At 48.7% G+C, this 23,407-nt stretch overlaps 30 non-coding genes across 30 annotated transcripts; all 30 read right to left on the bottom strand.

Annotated features, from left to right (window-relative positions):
- Positions 1–3,626: 3,626 nt before the first annotated feature.
- Positions 3,627–3,733, bottom strand: LOC143326390 (U6 spliceosomal RNA). Its single transcript, XR_013077664.1, has one exon. It is a non-coding gene; the product is annotated as a U6 spliceosomal RNA (small nuclear RNA).
- Positions 3,734–4,296: 563 nt separating this feature from the next.
- Positions 4,297–4,403, bottom strand: LOC143326389 (U6 spliceosomal RNA). Its single transcript, XR_013077663.1, has one exon. It is a non-coding gene; the product is annotated as a U6 spliceosomal RNA (small nuclear RNA).
- Positions 4,404–5,011: 608 nt separating this feature from the next.
- On the bottom strand, positions 5,012–5,118 carry LOC143326388 (U6 spliceosomal RNA). The gene has a single exon (XR_013077662.1). It is a non-coding gene; the product is annotated as a U6 spliceosomal RNA (small nuclear RNA).
- A 563-nt stretch (positions 5,119–5,681) lies between these two features.
- Positions 5,682–5,788, bottom strand: LOC143326386 (U6 spliceosomal RNA). Its single transcript, XR_013077660.1, has one exon. It is a non-coding gene; the product is annotated as a U6 spliceosomal RNA (small nuclear RNA).
- A 563-nt stretch (positions 5,789–6,351) lies between these two features.
- On the bottom strand, positions 6,352–6,458 carry LOC143326385 (U6 spliceosomal RNA). Its single transcript, XR_013077659.1, has one exon. It is a non-coding gene; the product is annotated as a U6 spliceosomal RNA (small nuclear RNA).
- A 563-nt stretch (positions 6,459–7,021) lies between these two features.
- On the bottom strand, positions 7,022–7,128 carry LOC143326344 (U6 spliceosomal RNA). The gene has a single exon (XR_013077620.1). It is a non-coding gene; the product is annotated as a U6 spliceosomal RNA (small nuclear RNA).
- Positions 7,129–7,691: 563 nt separating this feature from the next.
- Positions 7,692–7,798, bottom strand: LOC143326384 (U6 spliceosomal RNA). Its single transcript, XR_013077658.1, has one exon. It is a non-coding gene; the product is annotated as a U6 spliceosomal RNA (small nuclear RNA).
- Positions 7,799–8,366: 568 nt separating this feature from the next.
- LOC143326383 (U6 spliceosomal RNA) lies at positions 8,367–8,473 on the bottom strand. The gene has a single exon (XR_013077657.1). It is a non-coding gene; the product is annotated as a U6 spliceosomal RNA (small nuclear RNA).
- A 563-nt stretch (positions 8,474–9,036) lies between these two features.
- Positions 9,037–9,143, bottom strand: LOC143326382 (U6 spliceosomal RNA). Its single transcript, XR_013077656.1, has one exon. It is a non-coding gene; the product is annotated as a U6 spliceosomal RNA (small nuclear RNA).
- Positions 9,144–9,706: 563 nt separating this feature from the next.
- On the bottom strand, positions 9,707–9,813 carry LOC143326381 (U6 spliceosomal RNA). The gene has a single exon (XR_013077655.1). It is a non-coding gene; the product is annotated as a U6 spliceosomal RNA (small nuclear RNA).
- Positions 9,814–10,376: 563 nt separating this feature from the next.
- LOC143326380 (U6 spliceosomal RNA) lies at positions 10,377–10,483 on the bottom strand. Its single transcript, XR_013077654.1, has one exon. It is a non-coding gene; the product is annotated as a U6 spliceosomal RNA (small nuclear RNA).
- Positions 10,484–11,046: 563 nt separating this feature from the next.
- Positions 11,047–11,153, bottom strand: LOC143326379 (U6 spliceosomal RNA). The gene has a single exon (XR_013077653.1). It is a non-coding gene; the product is annotated as a U6 spliceosomal RNA (small nuclear RNA).
- Positions 11,154–11,711: 558 nt separating this feature from the next.
- LOC143326378 (U6 spliceosomal RNA) lies at positions 11,712–11,818 on the bottom strand. The gene has a single exon (XR_013077652.1). It is a non-coding gene; the product is annotated as a U6 spliceosomal RNA (small nuclear RNA).
- Positions 11,819–12,381: 563 nt separating this feature from the next.
- LOC143326342 (U6 spliceosomal RNA) lies at positions 12,382–12,488 on the bottom strand. Its single transcript, XR_013077617.1, has one exon. It is a non-coding gene; the product is annotated as a U6 spliceosomal RNA (small nuclear RNA).
- A 563-nt stretch (positions 12,489–13,051) lies between these two features.
- On the bottom strand, positions 13,052–13,158 carry LOC143326377 (U6 spliceosomal RNA). The gene has a single exon (XR_013077651.1). It is a non-coding gene; the product is annotated as a U6 spliceosomal RNA (small nuclear RNA).
- Positions 13,159–13,726: 568 nt separating this feature from the next.
- On the bottom strand, positions 13,727–13,833 carry LOC143326375 (U6 spliceosomal RNA). The gene has a single exon (XR_013077649.1). It is a non-coding gene; the product is annotated as a U6 spliceosomal RNA (small nuclear RNA).
- A 563-nt stretch (positions 13,834–14,396) lies between these two features.
- On the bottom strand, positions 14,397–14,503 carry LOC143326374 (U6 spliceosomal RNA). Its single transcript, XR_013077648.1, has one exon. It is a non-coding gene; the product is annotated as a U6 spliceosomal RNA (small nuclear RNA).
- Positions 14,504–15,061: 558 nt separating this feature from the next.
- LOC143326373 (U6 spliceosomal RNA) lies at positions 15,062–15,168 on the bottom strand. The gene has a single exon (XR_013077647.1). It is a non-coding gene; the product is annotated as a U6 spliceosomal RNA (small nuclear RNA).
- Positions 15,169–15,736: 568 nt separating this feature from the next.
- Positions 15,737–15,843, bottom strand: LOC143326372 (U6 spliceosomal RNA). Its single transcript, XR_013077646.1, has one exon. It is a non-coding gene; the product is annotated as a U6 spliceosomal RNA (small nuclear RNA).
- Positions 15,844–16,406: 563 nt separating this feature from the next.
- On the bottom strand, positions 16,407–16,513 carry LOC143326371 (U6 spliceosomal RNA). Its single transcript, XR_013077645.1, has one exon. It is a non-coding gene; the product is annotated as a U6 spliceosomal RNA (small nuclear RNA).
- A 603-nt stretch (positions 16,514–17,116) lies between these two features.
- Positions 17,117–17,223, bottom strand: LOC143326341 (U6 spliceosomal RNA). Its single transcript, XR_013077616.1, has one exon. It is a non-coding gene; the product is annotated as a U6 spliceosomal RNA (small nuclear RNA).
- Positions 17,224–17,821: 598 nt separating this feature from the next.
- LOC143326340 (U6 spliceosomal RNA) lies at positions 17,822–17,928 on the bottom strand. Its single transcript, XR_013077615.1, has one exon. It is a non-coding gene; the product is annotated as a U6 spliceosomal RNA (small nuclear RNA).
- A 563-nt stretch (positions 17,929–18,491) lies between these two features.
- On the bottom strand, positions 18,492–18,598 carry LOC143326346 (U6 spliceosomal RNA). Its single transcript, XR_013077622.1, has one exon. It is a non-coding gene; the product is annotated as a U6 spliceosomal RNA (small nuclear RNA).
- Positions 18,599–19,156: 558 nt separating this feature from the next.
- Positions 19,157–19,263, bottom strand: LOC143326370 (U6 spliceosomal RNA). The gene has a single exon (XR_013077644.1). It is a non-coding gene; the product is annotated as a U6 spliceosomal RNA (small nuclear RNA).
- Positions 19,264–19,826: 563 nt separating this feature from the next.
- LOC143326339 (U6 spliceosomal RNA) lies at positions 19,827–19,933 on the bottom strand. The gene has a single exon (XR_013077614.1). It is a non-coding gene; the product is annotated as a U6 spliceosomal RNA (small nuclear RNA).
- Positions 19,934–20,496: 563 nt separating this feature from the next.
- LOC143326369 (U6 spliceosomal RNA) lies at positions 20,497–20,603 on the bottom strand. The gene has a single exon (XR_013077643.1). It is a non-coding gene; the product is annotated as a U6 spliceosomal RNA (small nuclear RNA).
- Positions 20,604–21,161: 558 nt separating this feature from the next.
- Positions 21,162–21,268, bottom strand: LOC143326368 (U6 spliceosomal RNA). Its single transcript, XR_013077642.1, has one exon. It is a non-coding gene; the product is annotated as a U6 spliceosomal RNA (small nuclear RNA).
- Positions 21,269–21,831: 563 nt separating this feature from the next.
- LOC143326367 (U6 spliceosomal RNA) lies at positions 21,832–21,938 on the bottom strand. Its single transcript, XR_013077641.1, has one exon. It is a non-coding gene; the product is annotated as a U6 spliceosomal RNA (small nuclear RNA).
- A 563-nt stretch (positions 21,939–22,501) lies between these two features.
- On the bottom strand, positions 22,502–22,608 carry LOC143326366 (U6 spliceosomal RNA). Its single transcript, XR_013077640.1, has one exon. It is a non-coding gene; the product is annotated as a U6 spliceosomal RNA (small nuclear RNA).
- Positions 22,609–23,171: 563 nt separating this feature from the next.
- On the bottom strand, positions 23,172–23,278 carry LOC143326363 (U6 spliceosomal RNA). Its single transcript, XR_013077638.1, has one exon. It is a non-coding gene; the product is annotated as a U6 spliceosomal RNA (small nuclear RNA).
- Positions 23,279–23,407: the final 129 nt, after the last annotated feature.

Raw genomic sequence — 23,407 nt, 5'->3', positions numbered from 1 at the left:
GAAGGTGCCGGGGCCCAGCGCTGAGCAGACCGCAGCAGAGCCGCTGCCGACAGCCAGGACTCTGCTGAAGGAGCCTTTGCGGCCTGACCGGCCTTTGGCATTCGATGTCCCCGAGGACGCCTCCGGTCTGGCTGTCACTCACCGTGGACCCCTGGCACCAGGCCTGTACAGCATTGCCACCGCCAGTGCCGCTGCAGGCTCCTCCTCTTCCTCCTCCTCCACCACCACCACCACCACCACTCCTACCACCACCACTGCTACTACCACCACCACTACCACCTCTGCTGCCGGCCCCAGTGTGCCCCGCTCCACAGCCTGGCAGAGAAAGCTCAGGGAGGCGCAGCAGCAACGGGCCCAAGAGATGGGCGCTCTCAGCAAACCCACAAGGAAGACTTTTGAGCACTTCCTGTGCAAGCGCTGTGGCCAGCCAAAAACCAAAGAATTTGGCCACAGCCGCTACAGAGGAGAGCACTTCTGCTCCCAAGCCGAGGGCCGCTCGGTGGAGGACTGGCTGGCAGAGAAGAGAGAGAAGGACCCCCTAAAGGTCAGTGACCTCATGTCGTGCTTCACACATCAACTTGATGTCACTGTGATAACATGATTGCTGTTGTGTGTTTCTGTTACATTTGGAGAGATCACCTGTTTCTGACAGCCATGTCTTACTCTGCAGACTCAAGCCACCTCCCAGACTGCCATCCTGCCTGCCTCACAGCCTGTTCCTCAGCCTTTCCCCCAGCCTGTCCCTCAGCCTGTCCCCCAGCCTGTCCCTCAGCCTGTCCCTCAGCCTGTCCCTCAGTCTGTCCCTCGGCCTGCCACACGGCCTGCCGCACAGCCTGCCGCACGGCCTGCCACACGGCCCTTACCTCAGCCTGTCCCTCGGCCTGTCCCTCAGCCTGCCACACGGCCCTTCCCTCGGCCTGTCCCTCAGCCTGCCACACGGCCCTTCCCTCGATCTGTCCCTCAGCCTGCCACAAGGCCCTTCCCTCGATCTGTCCCTCAGCCTGCCACACGGCCCTTCCCTCAGCCCATCCCTCAGCCTGTCTCTCGGCCTGTCCCTCGGCCTGGCCCTCGGCCTGGCCCTCGGCCTGGCCCTCGGCCTGCCCCACAGCCTGGGCCTCAGCCTGCCCCACAGCCTGGGCCTCAGCCTGCCAGCAGGCAATAACTCTGTAATATTGTAAATATATATTAAATTATATATTATATATTATTATATATATATTATATATTATATTATAGAAATATTGTAAATATTATTGCTCTGACTGTCCTAGCCTGCATGGACTGATGAGCTGTGGGTTCTTAAAATAAATCCAGGCGACCTGTGCCAAACTGTCAACTTTGTCTGTCACATTTGTCACATTCTGACGTCACGAAGACCACATGATAACAAACAAAGCATTTGCACATTTTATTGTAAAAGAGAGGAAAACATCTGAAACACTTGGTCAGTGGTGGGAATGTTGTCTGCCTGTCTGCCTGGCTGTCTGTCTGTCTGTCTGTCTGTCTGTCTGTCTGCCTGGCTGTCTGACAGCCCCTTCCCAATCCACAGAGGTGACAACAATCACCCAGAGACAAAATGCGGGGAAACAATGGTGATAGGTGTCAAAGGAATGCTGGTTGATAGGTGAGTGATCACAATTGTTCTGGAGGACATCAGCTATAAAGAAACAGCCTGATGTCTGCACTTCTTCACTGTCACAGAGATCTGCAGCACAACCAACATCGTCTTTTCTCAGGTTAGTGTTTGATGCCAGACTTTCTCTCAGTGTCACTGTGCTGTATTTCACTTTACACACTGTCTGAAACTGAAAGTTGGTTTTTGCTTGTGTCTTTCTTTCTTTCTTTCTTTCTTTCTTTCTTTCTGTCTGTGCAGGATGGAGCACAACAAGGCGAAGGCCAAAAGCAGGCACCTGGAGAAGGAGGTCAAAACTGAACCGCTGCCCTCCTCCTTTTCCACTACCACCTCTGCTTCCACCTCCAGTGCGTCCACAGAACCGACCAGATGCACAGTCTACAGGAGGAAGAAGAGGGAGGAGAAGGACAAGGAAGTTCTGTCCAAGGCACAGGGCAGCATGCAGGGGAAGCCCGGGGACCCCTGCGACATCTGCGGTGGACCCAGACATCTGGACAGTGGGCACGCGTTTTACAGAGGACAGTTTTTCTGTTCACTGGAGGATGGGCCTGGTGGACGAACACCGCAGCAGTGGCTGGAGGAGCTCAGTTCCAAAGAGGTCACCATACCTCGAACGACCCTGTGGAGGATGAAGAGGAAGCATGAGGAGGAGGAGAAGGGGGAGGAGGAGGAGGGTGGTGGTGGTGGCGGTAGCAGCGGGGAGAAGCCAAAAAAGAGGAAGCCTCACAAGTTGAGGATCTGCCACCGCTGTGGTCAGCCATCACTAAAGGACTATGGCCACAGCCAGCTTAGAAGTCCTCACAAAAATGAGAGCTTTTGTGCTCTGTATGAGGGTAAGACCATTGATATGTGGCTGGCAGAGAAAAGACAAAAGCAGGAGGATGAGAAGGAGAAAGAGGATGAGAAGAAGGAGTAACTGTGTGTGTTTGACTAAAAATGTTTGATTGTTTAAAAAGTTTCAATGTTTAAAATGTTTGAATGTTTGATTTTGTTTAAAATCTTTCAATGTTTCAATACTTGTTTAAAATTAACAGAAAAGTCAGTCATTGTGATTAAAACGTATTTAAAACCGGAAAAGTCATTCACTCACTCATTCATTCATTCATTCATTCATTCACTCATTGTTCATTTATTTATATATGTATTTATTTATTTGCGTTCAGTCAGTCAAATAAATGACAACAAAGAACCTGCAGACAGCACGGAGAGGGAAAGGGCACCGTGTTTACCGACCGCATGGCTCATTTGAATAAATGGCCGATGTCGGGTTCCTCACAAAGACCACCCTCCCCGGAGGTATCGTTCCGAAAGCGAGAGTGGAAATTTGGCAAAAATAGAAAAAGTGGGCGAAAGCGAGCGGAATCGGCGGTGCGCGACTAGGGAAGGTGTCGACAAGGCAAAGGCAGCCGTTTTGCAAATCGTGAAGAACGTTTAATTTTCTCTTTTGTGGTGGTGCAGACTCGAGGCCTGCATTCCATAGAGGGGCGTACCCTTTAGCGTGGCAAGTGAGGGGGACCTACTGACATCAACAAGCTGCAATTGTTAGATATTGACTGCTCTTTCTGTCTGTAACATACTGGCTGCCCATTATCTAAAGGATGAAGCCAAAAATACCCGGTCACTGACAGGGGGTGGTGCCCAATTGTACTTTCAGGCTAGATGCTGAACTTTGTAGCCCAGACCCAATCGTGCCCATCTATAGGACATTTCAGGGCAAGTGGTTGACTCAGCACGTCTATGTGCAATCAATTTATTGATGACACTGTGTCAACATATTTACATCGTGTCGAGTAGAGTAGAGTAGAGTAGAGTAGAGTAGAGCAATCTCTGATTCTCAACACTCGGAATACATGCAACACATGTTCAGCCAGTAGGGGGAGCCAGAACTAACCCTTCTGCTATACTCAACATGTCAGGGCGTTGTGAATTGGGGCAACTGGAGATTCTCTGACCTCGGTTGCTGGAGAACAGCTGGGGGCAGCACAAGCAGATTAAAATGTGGAAACGCTTCACGAGTATGCGTGTCATCCTTTTGCAGGGGCCATGCTAATCTTCTCTGTATCGATTCCAATTTTGCATATGTGCTGCCGAAGCAAGCACATTGGCCAACAATCCCTGCCTACCTTTTATTCCCTTGCTGGCAGAACGACCCTTTTGTGGCGGTGCAGACTCGAGGGCTGCATTCCATAGAGGGGCGTACCCTTTAGCGTGGCAAGTGAGGGGGACCTCCTGACATCAACAAGCTGCAGTTGTTAGATATTGACTGCTCTTTCTGTCTGTAACATACTGGCTGCCCATTATCTAAAGGATGAAGCCAAAAATACCCGGTCACTGGTGCCCAACTTTGTAGCCCAGACCCAATCGTGCCCATCTATAAGACATTTCAGGGCAAGTGGGTGACTCAGCACGTCTATGTGCAATCAATTTATTGATGACACTGTGTCAACATATTTACATCGTGTCGAGTAGAGTAGAGTAGAGTAGAGTAGAGCAATCTCTGATTCTCAACACTCGGAATACATGCAACACATGTTCAGCCAGTAGGGGGAGCCAGAACTAACCCTTCTGCTATACTCAACATGTCAGGGCGTTGTGAATTGGGGCAACTGGAGATTCTCTGACCTCGGTTGCTGGAGAACAGCTGGGGGCAGCACAAGCAGATTAAAATGTGGAAACGCTTCACGAGTATGCGTGTCATCCTTTTGCAGGGGCCATGCTAATCTTCTCTGTATCGATTCCAATTTTGCATATGTGCTGCCGAAGCAAGCACATTGGCCAACAATCCCTGCCTACCTTTTATTCCCTTGCTGGCAGAACGACCCTTTTGTGGCGGTGCAGACTCGAGGGCTGCATTCCATAGAGGGGCGTACCCTTAAGCGTGGCAAGTGAGGGGGACCTACTGACATCAACAAGCTGCAATTGTTAGATATTGACTGCTCTTTCTGTCTGTAACATACTGGCTGCCCATTATCTAAAGGATGAAGCCAAAAATACCCGGTCACTGACAGGGGGTGGTGCCCAATTGTACTTTCAGGCTAGATGCTGAACTTTGTAGCCCAGACCCAATCGTGCCCATCTATAAGACATTTCAGGGCAAGTGGGTGACTCAGCACGTCTATGTGCAATCAATTTATTGATGACACTGTGTCAACATATTTACATCGTGTCGAGTAGAGTAGAGTAGAGTAGAGTAGAGTAGAGTAGAGCAATCTCTGATTCTCAACACTCGGAATACATGCAACACATGTTCAGCCAGTAGGGGGAGCCAGAACTAACCCTTCTGCTATACTCAACATGTCAGGGCGTTGTGAATTGGGGCAACTGGAGATTCTCTGACCTCGGTTGCTGGAGAACAGCTGGGGGCAGCACAAGCAGATTAAAATGTGGAAACGCTTCACGAGTATGCGTGTCATCCTTTTGCAGGGGCCATGCTAATCTTCTCTGTATCGATTCCAATTTTGCATATGTGCTGCCGAAGCAAGCACATTGGCCAACAATCCCTGCCTACCTTTTATTCCCTTGCTGGCAGAACGACCCTTTTGTGGCGGTGCAGACTCGAGGGCTGCATTCCATAGAGGGGCGTACCCTTAAGCGTGGCAAGTGAGGGGGACCTACTGACATCAACAAGCTGCAATTGTTAGATATTGACTGCTCTTTCTGTCTGTAACATACTGGCTGCCCATTATCTAAAGGATGAAGCCAAAAATACCCGGTCACTGGTGCCCAACTTTGTAGCCCAGACCCAATCGTGCCCATCTATAAGACATTTCAGGGCAAGTGGGTGACTCAGCACGTCTATGTGCAATCAATTTATTGATGACACTGTGTCAACATATTTACATCGTGTCGAGTAGAGTAGAGTAGAGTAGAGTAGAGCAATCTCTGATTCTCAACACTCGGAATACATGCAACACATGTTCAGCCAGTAGGGGGAGCCAGAACTAACCCTTCTGCTATACTCAACATGTCAGGGCGTTGTGAATTGGGGCAACTGGAGATTCTCTGACCTCGGTTGCTGGAGAACAGCTGGGGGCAGCACAAGCAGATTAAAATGTGGAAACGCTTCACGAGTATGCGTGTCATCCTTTTGCAGGGGCCATGCTAATCTTCTCTGTATCGATTCCAATTTTGCATATGTGCTGCCGAAGCAAGCACATTGGCCAACAATCCCTGCCTACCTTTTATTCCCTTGCTGGCAGAACGACCCTTTTGTGGCGGTGCAGACTCGAGGGCTGCATTCCATAGAGGGGCGTACCCTTTAGCGTGGCAAGTGAGGGGGACCTCCTGACATCAACAAGCTGCAGTTGTTAGATATTGACTGCTCTTTCTGTCTGTAACATACTGGCTGCCCATTATCTAAAGGATGAAGCCAAAAATACCCGGTCACTGGTGCCCAACTTTGTAGCCCAGACCCAATCGTGCCCATCTATAAGACATTTCAGGGCAAGTGGGTGACTCAGCACGTCTATGTGCAATCAATTTATTGATGACACTGTGTCAACATATTTACATCGTGTCGAGTAGAGTAGAGTAGAGTAGAGTAGAGCAATCTCTGATTCTCAACACTCGGAATACATGCAACACATGTTCAGCCAGTAGGGGGAGCCAGAACTAACCCTTCTGCTATACTCAACATGTCAGGGCGTTGTGAATTGGGGCAACTGGAGATTCTCTGACCTCGGTTGCTGGAGAACAGCTGGGGGCAGCACAAGCAGATTAAAATGTGGAAACGCTTCACGAGTATGCGTGTCATCCTTTTGCAGGGGCCATGCTAATCTTCTCTGTATCGATTCCAATTTTGCATATGTGCTGCCGAAGCAAGCACATTGGCCAACAATCCCTGCCTACCTTTTATTCCCTTGCTGGCAGAACGACCCTTTTGTGGCGGTGCAGACTCGAGGGCTGCATTCCATAGAGGGGCGTACCCTTAAGCGTGGCAAGTGAGGGGGACCTACTGACATCAACAAGCTGCAATTGTTAGATATTGACTGCTCTTTCTGTCTGTAACATACTGGCTGCCCATTATCTAAAGGATGAAGCCAAAAATACCCGGTCACTGGTGCCCAACTTTGTAGCCCAGACCCAATCGTGCCCATCTATAAGACATTTCAGGGCAAGTGGGTGACTCAGCACGTCTATGTGCAATCAATTTATTGATGACACTGTGTCAACATATTTACATCGTGTCGAGTAGAGTAGAGTAGAGTAGAGTAGAGCAATCTCTGATTCTCAACACTCGGAATACATGCAACACATGTTCAGCCAGTAGGGGGAGCCAGAACTAACCCTTCTGCTATACTCAACATGTCAGGGCGTTGTGAATTGGGGCAACTGGAGATTCTCTGACCTCGGTTGCTGGAGAACAGCTGGGGGCAGCACAAGCAGATTAAAATGTGGAAACGCTTCACGAGTATGCGTGTCATCCTTTTGCAGGGGCCATGCTAATCTTCTCTGTATCGATTCCAATTTTGCATATGTGCTGCTGAAGCAAGCACATTGGCCAACAATCCCTGCCTACCTTTTATTCCCTTGCTGGCAGAACGACCCTTTTGTGGCGGTGCAGACTCGAGGGCTGCATTCCATAGAGGGGCGTACCCTTTAGCGTGGCAAGTGAGGGGGACCTCCTGACATCAACAAGCTGCAGTTGTTAGATATTGACTGCTCTTTCTGTCTGTAACATACTGGCTGCCCATTATCTAAAGGATGAAGCCAAAAATACCCGGTCACTGGTGCCCAACTTTGTAGCCCAGACCCAATCGTGCCCATCTATAAGACATTTCAGGGCAAGTGGGTGACTCAGCACGTCTATGTGCAATCAATTTATTGATGACACTGTGTCAACATATTTACATCGTGTCGAGTAGAGTAGAGTAGAGTAGAGTAGAGCAATCTCTGATTCTCAACACTCGGAATACATGCAACACATGTTCAGCCAGTAGGGGGAGCCAGAACTAACCCTTCTGCTATACTCAACATGTCAGGGCGTTGTGAATTGGGGCAACTGGAGATTCTCTGACCTCGGTTGCTGGAGAACAGCTGGGGGCAGCACAAGCAGATTAAAATGTGGAAACGCTTCACGAGTATGCGTGTCATCCTTTTGCAGGGGCCATGCTAATCTTCTCTGTATCGATTCCAATTTTGCATATGTGCTGCCGAAGCAAGCACATTGGCCAACAATCCCTGCCTACCTTTTATTCCCTTGCTGGCAGAACGACCCTTTTGTGGCGGTGCAGACTCGAGGGCTGCATTCCATAGAGGGGCGTACCCTTAAGCGTGGCAAGTGAGGGGGACCTACTGACATCAACAAGCTGCAATTGTTAGATATTGACTGCTCTTTCTGTCTGTAACATACTGGCTGCCCATTATCTAAAGGATGAAGCCAAAAATACCCGGTCACTGGTGCCCAACTTTGTAGCCCAGACCCAATCGTGCCCATCTATAAGACATTTCAGGGCAAGTGGGTGACTCAGCACGTCTATGTGCAATCAATTTATTGATGACACTGTGTCAACATATTTACATCGTGTCGAGTAGAGTAGAGTAGAGTAGAGTAGAGTAGAGCAATCTCTGATTCTCAACACTCGGAATACATGCAACACATGTTCAGCCAGTAGGGGGAGCCAGAACTAACCCTTCTGCTATACTCAACATGTCAGGGCGTTGTGAATTGGGGCAACTGGAGATTCTCTGACCTCGGTTGCTGGAGAACAGCTGGGGGCAGCACAAGCAGATTAAAATGTGGAAACGCTTCACGAGTATGCGTGTCATCCTTTTGCAGGGGCCATGCTAATCTTCTCTGTATCGATTCCAATTTTGCATATGTGCTGCCGAAGCAAGCACATTGGCCAACAATCCCTGCCTACCTTTTATTCCCTTGCTGGCAGAACGACCCTTTTGTGGCGGTGCAGACTCGAGGGCTGCATTCCATAGAGGGGCGTACCCTTTAGCGTGGCAAGTGAGGGGGACCTCCTGACATCAACAAGCTGCAGTTGTTAGATATTGACTGCTCTTTCTGTCTGTAACATACTGGCTGCCCATTATCTAAAGGATGAAGCCAAAAATACCCGGTCACTGGTGCCCAACTTTGTAGCCCAGACCCAATCGTGCCCATCTATAAGACATTTCAGGGCAAGTGGGTGACTCAGCACGTCTATGTGCAATCAATTTATTGATGACACTGTGTCAACATATTTACATCGTGTCGAGTAGAGTAGAGTAGAGTAGAGTAGAGCAATCTCTGATTCTCAACACTCGGAATACATGCAACACATGTTCAGCCAGTAGGGGGAGCCAGAACTAACCCTTCTGCTATACTCAACATGTCAGGGCGTTGTGAATTGGGGCAACTGGAGATTCTCTGACCTCGGTTGCTGGAGAACAGCTGGGGGCAGCACAAGCAGATTAAAATGTGGAAACGCTTCACGAGTATGCGTGTCATCCTTTTGCAGGGGCCATGCTAATCTTCTCTGTATCGATTCCAATTTTGCATATGTGCTGCCGAAGCAAGCACATTGGCCAACAATCCCTGCCTACCTTTTATTCCCTTGCTGGCAGAACGACCCTTTTGTGGCGGTGCAGACTCGAGGGCTGCATTCCATAGAGGGGCGTACCCTTAAGCGTGGCAAGTGAGGGGGACCTACTGACATCAACAAGCTGCAATTGTTAGATATTGACTGCTCTTTCTGTCTGTAACATACTGGCTGCCCATTATCTAAAGGATGAAGCCAAAAATACCCGGTCACTGGTGCCCAACTTTGTAGCCCAGACCCAATCGTGCCCATCTATAAGACATTTCAGGGCAAGTGGGTGACTCAGCACGTCTATGTGCAATCAATTTATTGATGACACTGTGTCAACATATTTACATCGTGTCGAGTAGAGTAGAGTAGAGTAGAGTAGAGCAATCTCTGATTCTCAACACTCGGAATACATGCAACACATGTTCAGCCAGTAGGGGGAGCCAGAACTAACCCTTCTGCTATACTCAACATGTCAGGGCGTTGTGAATTGGGGCAACTGGAGATTCTCTGACCTCGGTTGCTGGAGAACAGCTGGGGGCAGCACAAGCAGATTAAAATGTGGAAACGCTTCACGAGTATGCGTGTCATCCTTTTGCAGGGGCCATGCTAATCTTCTCTGTATCGATTCCAATTTTGCATATGTGCTGCCGAAGCAAGCACATTGGCCAACAATCCCTGCCTACCTTTTATTGCCTTGCTGGCAGAACGACCCTTTTGTGGCGGTGCAGACTCGAGGGCTGCATTCCATAGAGGGGCGTACCCTTAAGCGTGGCAAGTGAGGGGGACCTACTGACATCAACAAGCTGCAGTTGTTAGATATTGACTGCTCTTTCTGTCTGTAACATACTGGCTGCCCATTATCTAAAGGATGAAGCCAAAAATACCCGGTCACTGGTGCCCAACTTTGTAGCCCAGACCCAATCGTGCCCATCTATAAGACATTTCAGGGCAAGTGGGTGACTCAGCACGTCTATGTGCAATCAATTTATTGATGACACTGTGTCAACATATTTACATCGTGTCGAGTAGAGTAGAGTAGAGTAGAGTAGAGCAATCTCTGATTCTCAACACTCGGAATACATGCAACACATGTTCAGCCAGTAGGGGGAGCCAGAACTAACCCTTCTGCTATACTCAACATGTCAGGGCGTTGTGAATTGGGGCAACTGGAGATTCTCTGACCTCGGTTGCTGGAGAACAGCTGGGGGCAGCACAAGCAGATTAAAATGTGGAAACGCTTCACGAGTATGCGTGTCATCCTTTTGCAGGGGCCATGCTAATCTTCTCTGTATCGATTCCAATTTTGCATATGTGCTGCCGAAGCAAGCACATTGGCCAACAATCCCTGCCTACCTTTTATTCCCTTGCTGGCAGAACGACCCTTTTGTGGCGGTGCAGACTCGAGGGCTGCATTCCATAGAGGGGCGTACCCTTAAGCGTGGCAAGTGAGGGGGACCTACTGACATCAACAAGCTGCAATTGTTAGATATTGACTGCTCTTTCTGTCTGTAACATACTGGCTGCCCATTATCTAAAGGATGAAGCCAAAAATACCCGGTCACTGGTGCCCAACTTTGTAGCCCAGACCCAATCGTGCCCATCTATAAGACATTTCAGGGCAAGTGGGTGACTCAGCACGTCTATGTGCAATCAATTTATTGATGACACTGTGTCAACATATTTACATCGTGTCGAGTAGAGTAGAGTAGAGTAGAGTAGAGCAATCTCTGATTCTCAACACTCGGAATACATGCAACACATGTTCAGCCAGTAGGGGGAGCCAGAACTAACCCTTCTGCTATACTCAACATGTCAGGGCGTTGTGAATTGGGGCAACTGGAGATTCTCTGACCTCGGTTGCTGGAGAACAGCTGGGGGCAGCACAAGCAGATTAAAATGTGGAAACGCTTCACGAGTATGCGTGTCATCCTTTTGCAGGGGCCATGCTAATCTTCTCTGTATCGATTCCAATTTTGCATATGTGCTGCCGAAGCAAGCACATTGGCCAACAATCCCTGCCTACCTTTTATTCCCTTGCTGGCAGAACGACCCTTTTGTGGCGGTGCAGACTCGAGGGCTGCATTCCATAGAGGGGCGTACCCTTTAGCGTGGCAAGTGAGGGGGACCTCCTGACATCAACAAGCTGCAGTTGTTAGATATTGACTGCTCTTTCTGTCTGTAACATACTGGCTGCCCATTATCTAAAGGATGAAGCCAAAAATACCCGGTCACTGGTGCCCAACTTTGTAGCCCAGACCCAATCGTGCCCATCTATAAGACATTTCAGGGCAAGTGGGTGACTCAGCACGTCTATGTGCAATCAATTTATTGATGACACTGTGTCAACATATTTACATCGTGTCGAGTAGAGTAGAGTAGAGTAGAGCAATCTCTGATTCTCAACACTCGGAATACATGCAACACATGTTCAGCCAGTAGGGGGAGCCAGAACTAACCCTTCTGCTATACTCAACATGTCAGGGCGTTGTGAATTGGGGCAACTGGAGATTCTCTGACCTCGGTTGCTGGAGAACAGCTGGGGGCAGCACAAGCAGATTAAAATGTGGAAACGCTTCACGAGTATGCGTGTCATCCTTTTGCAGGGGCCATGCTAATCTTCTCTGTATCGATTCCAATTTTGCATATGTGCTGCCGAAGCAAGCACATTGGCCAACAATCCCTGCCTACCTTTTATTCCCTTGCTGGCAGAACGACCCTTTTGTGGCGGTGCAGACTCGAGGGCTGCATTCCATAGAGGGGCGTACCCTTAAGCGTGGCAAGTGAGGGGGACCTACTGACATCAACAAGCTGCAATTGTTAGATATTGACTGCTCTTTCTGTCTGTAACATACTGGCTGCCCATTATCTAAAGGATGAAGCCAAAAATACCCGGTCACTGGTGCCCAACTTTGTAGCCCAGACCCAATCGTGCCCATCTATAAGACATTTCAGGGCAAGTGGGTGACTCAGCACGTCTATGTGCAATCAATTTATTGATGACACTGTGTCAACATATTTACATCGTGTCGAGTAGAGTAGAGTAGAGTAGAGTAGAGCAATCTCTGATTCTCAACACTCGGAATACATGCAACACATGTTCAGCCAGTAGGGGGAGCCAGAACTAACCCTTCTGCTATACTCAACATGTCAGGGCGTTGTGAATTGGGGCAACTGGAGATTCTCTGACCTCGGTTGCTGGAGAACAGCTGGGGGCAGCACAAGCAGATTAAAATGTGGAAACGCTTCACGAGTATGCGTGTCATCCTTTTGCAGGGGCCATGCTAATCTTCTCTGTATCGATTCCAATTTTGCATATGTGCTGCTGAAGCAAGCACATTGGCCAACAATCCCTGCCTACCTTTTATTCCCTTGCTGGCAGAACGACCCTTTTGTGGCGGTGCAGACTCGAGGGCTGCATTCCATAGAGGGGCGTACCCTTTAGCGTGGCAAGTGAGGGGGACCTCCTGACATCAACAAGCTGCAGTTGTTAGATATTGACTGCTCTTTCTGTCTGTAACATACTGGCTGCCCATTATCTAAAGGATGAAGCCAAAAATACCCGGTCACTGGTGCCCAACTTTGTAGCCCAGACCCAATCGTGCCCATCTATAAGACATTTCAGGGCAAGTGGGTGACTCAGCACGTCTATGTGCAATCAATTTATTGATGACACTGTGTCAACATATTTACATCGTGTCGAGTAGAGTAGAGTAGAGTAGAGTAGAGCAATCTCTGATTCTCAACACTCGGAATACATGCAACACATGTTCAGCCAGTAGGGGGAGCCAGAACTAACCCTTCTGCTATACTCAACATGTCAGGGCGTTGTGAATTGGGGCAACTGGAGATTCTCTGACCTCGGTTGCTGGAGAACAGCTGGGGGCAGCACAAGCAGATTAAAATGTGGAAACGCTTCACGAGTATGCGTGTCATCCTTTTGCAGGGGCCATGCTAATCTTCTCTGTATCGATTCCAATTTTGCATATGTGCTGCCGAAGCAAGCACATTGGCCAACAATCCCTGCCTACCTTTTATTCCCTTGCTGGCAGAACGACCCTTTTGTGGCGGTGCAGACTCGAGGGCTGCATTCCATAGAGGGGCGTACCCTTAAGCGTGGCAAGTGAGGGGGACCTACTGACATCAACAAGCTGCAATTGTTAGATATTGACTGCTCTTTCTGTCTGTAACATACTGGCTGCCCATTATCTAAAGGATGAAGCCAAAAATACCCGGTCACTGGTGCCCAACTTTGTAGCCCAGACCCAATCGTGCCCATCTATAAGACATTTCAGGGCAAGTGGGTGACTCAGCACGTCTATGTGCAATCAATTTATTGATGACACTGTGTCAACATATTTACATCGTGTCGAGTAGAGTAGAGTAGAGTAGAGTAGAGTAGAGCAATCTCTGATTCTCAACACTCGGAATACATGCAACACATGTTCAGCCAGTAGGGGGAGCCAGAACTAACCCTTCTGCTATACTCAACATGTCAGGGCGTTGTGAATTGGGGCAACTGGAGATTCTCTGACCTCGGTTGCTGGAGAACAGCTGGGGGCAGCACAAGCAGATTAAAATGTGGAAACGCTTCACGAGTATGCGTGTCATCCTTTTGCAGGGGCCATGCTAATCTTCTCTGTATCGATTCCAATTTTGCATATGTGCTGCCGAAGCAAGCACATTGGCCAACAATCCCTGCCTACCTTTTATTCCCTTGCTGGCAGAACGACCCTTTTGTGGCGGTGCAGACTCGAGGGCTGCATTCCATAGAGGGGCGTACCCTTTAGCGTGGCAAGTGAGGGGGACCTCCTGACATCAACAAGCTGCAGTTGTTAGATATTGACTGCTCTTTCTGTCTGTAACATACTGGCTGCCCATTATCTAAAGGATGAAGCCAAAAATACCCGGTCACTGGTGCCCAACTTTGTAGCCCAGACCCAATCGTGCCCATCTATAAGACATTTCAGGGCAAGTGGGTGACTCAGCACGTCTATGTGCAATCAATTTATTGATGACACTGTGTCAACATATTTACATCGTGTCGAGTAGAGTAGAGTAGAGTAGAGTAGAGCAATCTCTGATTCTCAACACTCGGAATACATGCAACACATGTTCAGCCAGTAGGGGGAGCCAGAACTAACCCTTCTGCTATACTCAACATGTCAGGGCGTTGTGAATTGGGGCAACTGGAGATTCTCTGACCTCGGTTGCTGGAGAACAGCTGGGGGCAGCACAAGCAGATTAAAATGTGGAAACGCTTCACGAGTATGCGTGTCATCCTTTTGCAGGGGCCATGCTAATCTTCTCTGTATCGATTCCAATTTTGCATATGTGCTGCCGAAGCAAGCACATTGGCCAACAATCCCTGCCTACCTTTTATTCCCTTGCTGGCAGAACGACCCTTTTGTGGCGGTGCAGACTCGAGGGCTGCATTCCATAGAGGGGCGTACCCTTTAGCGTGGCAAGTGAGGGGGACCTCCTGACATCAACAAGCTGCAGTTGTTAGATATTGACTGCTCTTTCTGTCTGTAACATACTGGCTGCCCATTATCTAAAGGATGAAGCCAAAAATACCCGGTCACTGGTGCCCAACTTTGTAGCCCAGACCCAATCGTGCCCATCTATAAGACATTTCAGGGCAAGTGGGTGACTCAGCACGTCTATGTGCAATCAATTTATTGATGACACTGTGTCAACATATTTACATCGTGTCGAGTAGAGTAGAGTAGAGTAGAGCAATCTCTGATTCTCAACACTCGGAATACATGCAACACATGTTCAGCCAGTAGGGGGAGCCAGAACTAACCCTTCTGCTATACTCAACATGTCAGGGCGTTGTGAATTGGGGCAACTGGAGATTCTCTGACCTCGGTTGCTGGAGAACAGCTGGGGGCAGCACAAGCAGATTAAAATGTGGAAACGCTTCACGAGTATGCGTGTCATCCTTTTGCAGGGGCCATGCTAATCTTCTCTGTATCGATTCCAATTTTGCATATGTGCTGCCGAAGCAAGCACATTGGCCAACAATCCCTGCCTACCTTTTATTCCCTTGCTGGCAGAACGACCCTTTTGTGGCGGTGCAGACTCGAGGGCTGCATTCCATAGAGGGGCGTACCCTTAAGCGTGGCAAGTGAGGGGGACCTACTGACATCAACAAGCTGCAATTGTTAGATATTGACTGCTCTTTCTGTCTGTAACATACTGGCTGCCCATTATCTAAAGGATGAAGCCAAAAATACCCGGTCACTGGTGCCCAACTTTGTAGCCCAGACCCAATCGTGCCCATCTATAAGACATTTCAGGGCAAGTGGGTGACTCAGCACGTCTATGTGCAATCAATTTATTGATGACACTGTGTCAACATATTTACATCGTGTCGAGTAGAGTAGAGTAGAGTAGAGTAGAGTAGAGCAATCTCTGATTCTCAACACTCGGAATACATGCAACACATGTTCAGCCAGTAGGGGGAGCCAGAACTAACCCTTCTGCTATACTCAACATGTCAGGGCGTTGTGAATTGGGGCAACTGGAGATTCTCTGACCTCGGTTGCTGGAGAACAGCTGGGGGCAGCACAAGCAGATTAAAATGTGGAAACGCTTCACGAGTATGCGTGTCATCCTTTTGCAGGGGCCATGCTAATCTTCTCTGTATCGATTCCAATTTTGCATATGTGCTGCCGAAGCAAGCACATTGGCCAACAATCCCTGCCTACCTTTTATTCCCTTGCTGGCAGAACGACCCTTTTGTGGCGGTGCAGACTCGAGGGCTGCATTCCATAGAGGGGCGTACCCTTTAGCGTGGCAAGTGAGGGGGACCTCCTGACATCAACAAGCTGCAGTTGTTAGATATTGACTGCTCTTTCTGTCTGTAACATACTGGCTGCCCATTATCTAAAGGATGAAGCCAAAAATACCCGGTCACTGGTGCCCAACTTTGTAGCCCAGACCCAATCGTGCCCATCTATAAGACATTTCAGGGCAAGTGGGTGACTCAGCACGTCTATGTGCAATCAATTTATTGATGACACTGTGTCAACATATTTACATCGTGTCGAGTAGAGTAGAGTAGAGTAGAGTAGAGCAATCTCTGATTCTCAACACTCGGAATACATGCAACACATGTTCAGCCAGTAGGGGGAGCCAGAACTAACCCTTCTGCTATACTCAACATGTCAGGGCGTTGTGAATTGGGGCAACTGGAGATTCTCTGACCTCGGTTGCTGGAGAACAGCTGGGGGCAGCACAAGCAGATTAAAATGTGGAAACGCTTCACGAGTATGCGTGTCATCCTTTTGCAGGGGCCATGCTAATCTTCTCTGTATCGATTCCAATTTTGCATATGTGCTGCCGAAGCAAGCACATTGGCCAACAATCCCTGCCTACCTTTTATTCCCTTGCTGGCAGAACGACCCTTTTGTGGCGGTGCAGACTCGAGGGCTGCATTCCATAGAGGGGCGTACCCTTAAGCGTGGCAAGTGAGGGGGACCTACTGACATCAACAAGCTGCAATTGTTAGATATTGACTGCTCTTTCTGTCTGTAACATACTGGCTGCCCATTATCTAAAGGATGAAGCCAAAAATACCCGGTCACTGACAGGGGGTGGTGCCCAATTGTACTTTCAGGCTAGATGCTGAACTTTGTAGCCCAGACCCAATCGTGCCCATCTATAAGACATTTCAGGGCAAGTGGGTGACTCAGCACGTCTATGTGCAATCAATTTATTGATGACACTGTGTCAACATATTTACATCGTGTCGAGTAGAGTAGAGTAGAGTAGAGTAGAGTAGAGCAATCTCTGATTCTCAACACTCGGAATACATGCAACACATGTTCAGCCAGTAGGGGGAGCCAGAACTAACCCTTCTGCTATACTCAACATGTCAGGGCGTTGTGAATTGGGGCAACTGGAGATTCTCTGACCTCGGTTGCTGGAGAACAGCTGGGGGCAGCACAAGCAGATTAAAATGTGGAAACGCTTCACGAGTATGCGTGTCATCCTTTTGCAGGGGCCATGCTAATCTTCTCTGTATCGATTCCAATTTTGCATATGTGCTGCCAAAGCAAGCACATTGGCCAACAATCCCTGCCTACCTTTTATTCCCTTGCTGGCAGAACGACCCTTTTGTGGCGGTGCAGACTCGAGGGCTGCATTCCATAGAGGGGCGTACCCTTAAGCGTGGCAAGTGAGGGGGACCTACTGACATCAACAAGCTGCAATTGTTAGATATTGACTGCTCTTTCTGTCTGTAACATACTGGCTGCCCATTATCTAAAGGATGAAGCCAAAAATACCCGGTCACTGACAGGGGGTGGTGCCCAATTGTACTTTCAGGCTAGATGCTGAACTTTGTAGCCCAGACCCAATCGTGCCCATCTATAAGACATTTCAGGGCAAGTGGGTGACTCAGCACGTCTATGTGCAATCAATTTATTGATGACACTGTGTCAACATATTTACATCGTGTCGAGTAGAGTAGAGTAGAGTAGAGTAGAGCAATCTCTGATTCTCAACACTCGGAATACATGCAACACATGTTCAGCCAGTAGGGGGAGCCAGAACTAACCCTTCTGCTATACTCAACATGTCAGGGCGTTGTGAATTGGGGCAACTGGAGATTCTCTGACCTCGGTTGCTGGAGAACAGCTGGGGGCAGCACAAGCAGATTAAAATGTGGAAACGCTTCACGAGTATGCGTGTCATCCTTTTGCAGGGGCCATGCTAATCTTCTCTGTATCGATTCCAATTTTGCATATGTGCTGCCAAAGCAAGCACATTGGCCAACAATCCCTGCCTACCTTTTATTCCCTTGCTGGCAGAACGACCCTTTTGTGGCGGTGCAGACTCGAGGGCTGCATTCCATAGAGGGGCGTACCCTTAAGCGTGGCAAGTGAGGGGGACCTACTGACATCAACAAGCTGCAATTGTTAGATATTGACTGCTCTTTCTGTCTGTAACATACTGGCTGCCCATTATCTAAAGGATGAAGCCAAAAATACCCGGTCACTGGTGCCCAACTTTGTAGCCCAGACCCAATCGTGCCCATCTATAAGACATTTCAGGGCAAGTGGGTGACTCAGCACGTCTATGTGCAATCAATTTATTGATGACACTGTGTCAACATATTTACATCGTGTCGAGTAGAGTAGAGTGGAGTAGAGTAGAGCAATCTCTGATTCTCAACACTCGGAATACATGCAACACATGTTCAGCCAGTAGGGGGAGCCAGAACTAACCCTTCTGCTATACTCAACATGTCAGGGCGTTGTGAATTGGGGCAACTGGAGATTCTCTGACCTCGGTTGCTGGAGAACAGCTGGGGGCAGCACAAGCAGATTAAAATGTGGAAACGCTTCACGAGTATGCGTGTCATCCTTTTGCAGGGGCCATGCTAATCTTCTCTGTATCAATTCCAATTTTGCATATGTGCTGCCGAAGCAAGCACATTGGCCAACAATCCCTGCCTACCTTTTATTCCCTTGCTGGCAGAACGACCCTTTTGTGGCGGTGCAGACTCGAGGGCTGCATTCCATAGAGGGGCGTACCCTTTAGCGTGGCAAGTGAGGGGGACCTCCTGACATCAACAAGCTGCAGTTGTTAGATATTGACTGCTCTTTCTGTCTGTAACATACTGGCTGCCCATTATCTAAAGGATGAAGCCAAAAATACCCGGTCACTGGTGCCCAACTTTGTAGCCCAGACCCAATCGTGCCCATCTATAAGACATTTCAGGGCAAGTGGGTGACTCAGCACGTCTATGTGCAATCAATTTATTGATGACACTGTGTCAACATATTTACATCGTGTCGAGTAGAGTAGAGTAGAGTAGAGCAATCTCTGATTCTCAACACTCGGAATACATGCAACACATGTTCAGCCAGTAGGGGGAGCCAGAACTAACCCTTCTGCTATACTCAACATGTCAGGGCGTTGTGAATTGGGGCAACTGGAGATTCTCTGACCTCGGTTGCTGGAGAACAGCTGGGGGCAGCACAAGCAGATTAAAATGTGGAAACGCTTCACGAGTATGCGTGTCATCCTTTTGCAGGGGCCATGCTAATCTTCTCTGTATCGATTCCAATTTTGCATATGTGCTGCCGAAGCAAGCACATTGGCCAACAATCCCTGCCTACCTTTTATTCCCTTGCTGGCAGAACGACCCTTTTGTGGCGGTGCAGACTCGAGGGCTGCATTCCATAGAGGGGCGTACCCTTAAGCGTGGCAAGTGAGGGGGACCTACTGACATCAACAAGCTGCAATTGTTAGATATTGACTGCTCTTTCTGTCTGTAACATACTGGCTGCCCATTATCTAAAGGATGAAGCCAAAAATACCCGGTCACTGGTGCCCAACTTTGTAGCCCAGACCCAATCGTGCCCATCTATAAGACATTTCAGGGCAAGTGGGTGACTCAGCACGTCTATGTGCAATCAATTTATTGATGACACTGTGTCAACATATTTACATCGTGTCGAGTAGAGTAGAGTAGAGTAGAGTAGAGCAATCTCTGATTCTCAACACTCGGAATACATGCAACACATGTTCAGCCAGTAGGGGGAGCCAGAACTAACCCTTCTGCTATACTCAACATGTCAGGGCGTTGTGAATTGGGGCAACTGGAGATTCTCTGACCTCGGTTGCTGGAGAACAGCTGGGGGCAGCACAAGCAGATTAAAATGTGGAAACGCTTCACGAGTATGCGTGTCATCCTTTTGCAGGGGCCATGCTAATCTTCTCTGTATCGATTCCAATTTTGCATATGTGCTGCCAAAGCAAGCACATTGGCCAACAATCCCTGCCTACCTTTTATTCCCTTGCTGGCAGAACGACCCTTTTGTGGCGGTGCAGACTCGAGGGCTGCATTCCATAGAGGGGCGTACCCTTAAGCGTGGCAAGTGAGGGGGACCTACTGACATCAACAAGCTGCAATTGTTAGATATTGACTGCTCTTTCTGTCTGTAACATACTGGCTGCCCATTATCTAAAGGATGAAGCCAAAAATACCCGGTCACTGGTGCCCAACTTTGTAGCCCAGACCCAATCGTGCCCATCTATAAGACATTTCAGGGCAAGTGGGTGACTCAGCACGTCTATGTGCAATCAATTTATTGATGACACTGTGTCAACATATTTACATCGTGTCGAGTAGAGTAGAGTAGAGTAGAGTAGAGCAATCTCTGATTCTCAACACTCGGAATACATGCAACACATGTTCAGCCAGTAGGGGGAGCCAGAACTAACCCTTCTGCTATACTCAACATGTCAGGGCGTTGTGAATTGGGGCAACTGGAGATTCTCTGACCTCGGTTGCTGGAGAACAGCTGGGGGCAGCACAAGCAGATTAAAATGTGGAAACGCTTCACGAGTATGCGTGTCATCCTTTTGCAGGGGCCATGCTAATCTTCTCTGTATCGATTCCAATTTTGCATATGTGCTGCCGAAGCAAGCACATTGGCCAACAATCCCTGCCTACCTTTTATTCCCTTGCTGGCAGAACGACCCTTTTGTGGCGGTGCAGACTCGAGGGCTGCATTCCATAGAGGGGCGTACCCTTTAGCGTGGCAAGTGAGGGGGACCTCCTGACATCAATAAGCTGCAGTTGTTAGATATTGACTGCTCTTTCTGTCTGTAACATACTGGCTGCCCATTATCTAAAGGATGAAGCCAAAAATACCCGGTCACTGGTGCCCAACTTTGTAGCCCAGACCCAATCGTGCCCATCTATAAGACATTTCAGGGCAAGTGGGTGACTCAGCACGTCTATGTGCAATCAATTTATTGATGACACTGTGTCAACATATTTACATCGTGTCGAGTAGAGTAGAGTAGAGTAGAGCAATCTCTGATTCTCAACACTCGGAATACATGCAACACATGTTCAGCCAGTAGGGGGAGCCAGAACTAACCCTTCTGCTATACTCAACATGTCAGGGCGTTGTGAATTGGGGCAACTGGAGATTCTCTGACCTCGGTTGCTGGAGAACAGCTGGGGGCAGCACAAGCAGATTAAAATGTGGAAACGCTTCACGAGTATGCGTGTCATCCTTTTGCAGGGGCCATGCTAATCTTCTCTGTATCGATTCCAATTTTGCATATGTGCTGCCGAAGCAAGCACATTGGCCAACAATCCCTGCCTACCTTTTATTCCCTTGCTGGCAGAACGACCCTTTTGTGGCGGTGCAGACTCGAGGGCTGCATTCCATAGAGGGGCGTACCCTTAAGCGTGGCAAGTGAGGGGGACCTACTGACATCAACAAGCTGCAATTGTTAGATATTGACTGCTCTTTCTGTCTGTAACATACTGGCTGCCCATTATCTAAAGGATGAAGCCAAAAATACCCGGTCACTGGTGCCCAACTTTGTAGCCCAGACCCAATCGTGCCCATCTATAAGACATTTCAGGGCAAGTGGGTGACTCAGCACGTCTATGTGCAATCAATTTATTGATGACACTGTGTCAACATATTTACATCGTGTCGAGTAGAGTAGAGTAGAGTAGAGTAGAGCAATCTCTGATTCTCAACACTCGGAATACATGCAACACATGTTCAGCCAGTAGGGGGAGCCAGAACTAACCCTTCTGCTATACTCAACATGTCAGGGCGTTGTGAATTGGGGCAACTGGAGATTCTCTGACCTCGGTTGCTGGAGAACAGCTGGGGGCAGCACAAGCAGATTAAAATGTGGAAACGCTTCACGAGTATGCGTGTCATCCTTTTGCAGGGGCCATGCTAATCTTCTCTGTATCGATTCCAATTTTGCATATGTGCTGCCGAAGCAAGCACATTGGCCAACAATCCCTGCCTACCTTTTATTCCCTTGCTGGCAGAACGACCCTTTTGTGGCGGTGCAGACTCGAGGGCTGCATTCCATAGAGGGGCGTACCCTTAAGCGTGGCAAGTGAGGGGGACCTACTGACATCAACAAGCTGCAATTGTTAGATATTGACTGCTCTTTCTGTCTGTAACATACTGGCTGCCCATTATCTAAAGGATGAAGCCAAAAATACCCGGTCACTGGTGCCCAACTTTGTAGCCCAGACCCAATCGTGCCCATCTATAAGACATTTCAGGGCAAGTGGGTGACTCAGCACGTCTATGTGCAATCAATTTATTGATGACACTGTGTCAACATATTTACATCGTGTCGAGTAGAGTAGAGTAGAGTAGAGTAGAGCAATCTCTGATTCTCAACACTCGGAATACATGCAACACATGTTCAGCCAGTAGGGGGAGCCAGAACTAACCCTTCTGCTATACTCAACATGTCAGGGCGTTGTGAATTGGGGCAACTGGAGATTCTCTGACCTCGGTTGCTGGAGAACAGCTGGGGGCAGCACAAGCAGATTAAAATGTGGAAACGCTTCACGAGTATGCGTGTCATCCTTTTGCAGGGGCCATGCTAATCTTCTCTGTATCGATTCCAATTTTGCATATGTGCTGCCGAAGCAAGCACATTGGCCAACAATCCCTGCCTACCTTTTATTCCCTTGCTGGCAGAACGACCCTTTTGTGGCGGTGCAGACTCGAGGGCTGCATTCCATAGAGGGGCGTACCCTTTAGCGTGGCAAGTGAGGGGGACCTCCTGACATCAACAAGCTGCAGTTGTTAGATATTGACTGCTCTTTCTGTCTGTAACATACTGGCTGCCCATTATCTAAAGGATGAAGCCAAAAATACCCGGTCACTGGTGCCCAACTTTGTAGCCCAGACCCAATCGTGCCCATCTATAAGACATTTCAGGGCAAGTGGGTGACTCAGCACGTCTATGTGCAATCAATTTATTGATGACACTGTGTCAACATATTTACATCGTGTCGAGTAGAGTAGAGTAGAGTAGAGTAGAGCAATCTCTGATTCTCAACACTCGGAATACATGCAACACATGTTCAGCCAGTAGGGGGAGCCAGAACTAACCCTTCTGCTATACTCAACATGTCAGGGCGTTGTGAATTGGGGCAACTGGAGATTCTCTGACCTCGGTTGCTGGAGAACAGCTGGGGGCAGCACAAGCAGATTAAAATGTGGAAACGCTTCACGAGTATGCGTGTCATCCTTTTGCAGGGGCCATGCTAATCTTCTCTGTATCGATTCCAATTTTGCATATGTGCTGCCGAAGCAAGCACATTGGCCAACAATCCCTGCCTACCTTTTATTCCCTTGCTGGCAGAACGACCCTTTTGTGGCGGTGCAGACTCGAGGGCTGCATTCCATAGAGGGGCGTACCCTTAAGCGTGGCAAGTGAGGGGGACCTA

The sequence above is a fragment of the Chaetodon auriga genome, chromosome 9, assembly GCF_051107435.1.
Source record: "Chaetodon auriga isolate fChaAug3 chromosome 9, fChaAug3.hap1, whole genome shotgun sequence".
Taxonomy (NCBI): domain Eukaryota; kingdom Metazoa; phylum Chordata; class Actinopteri; order Chaetodontiformes; family Chaetodontidae; genus Chaetodon; species Chaetodon auriga.
Note: the sequence above shows the minus strand (reverse complement) of the source record. Positions and strands in the feature narration are given on the sequence as shown.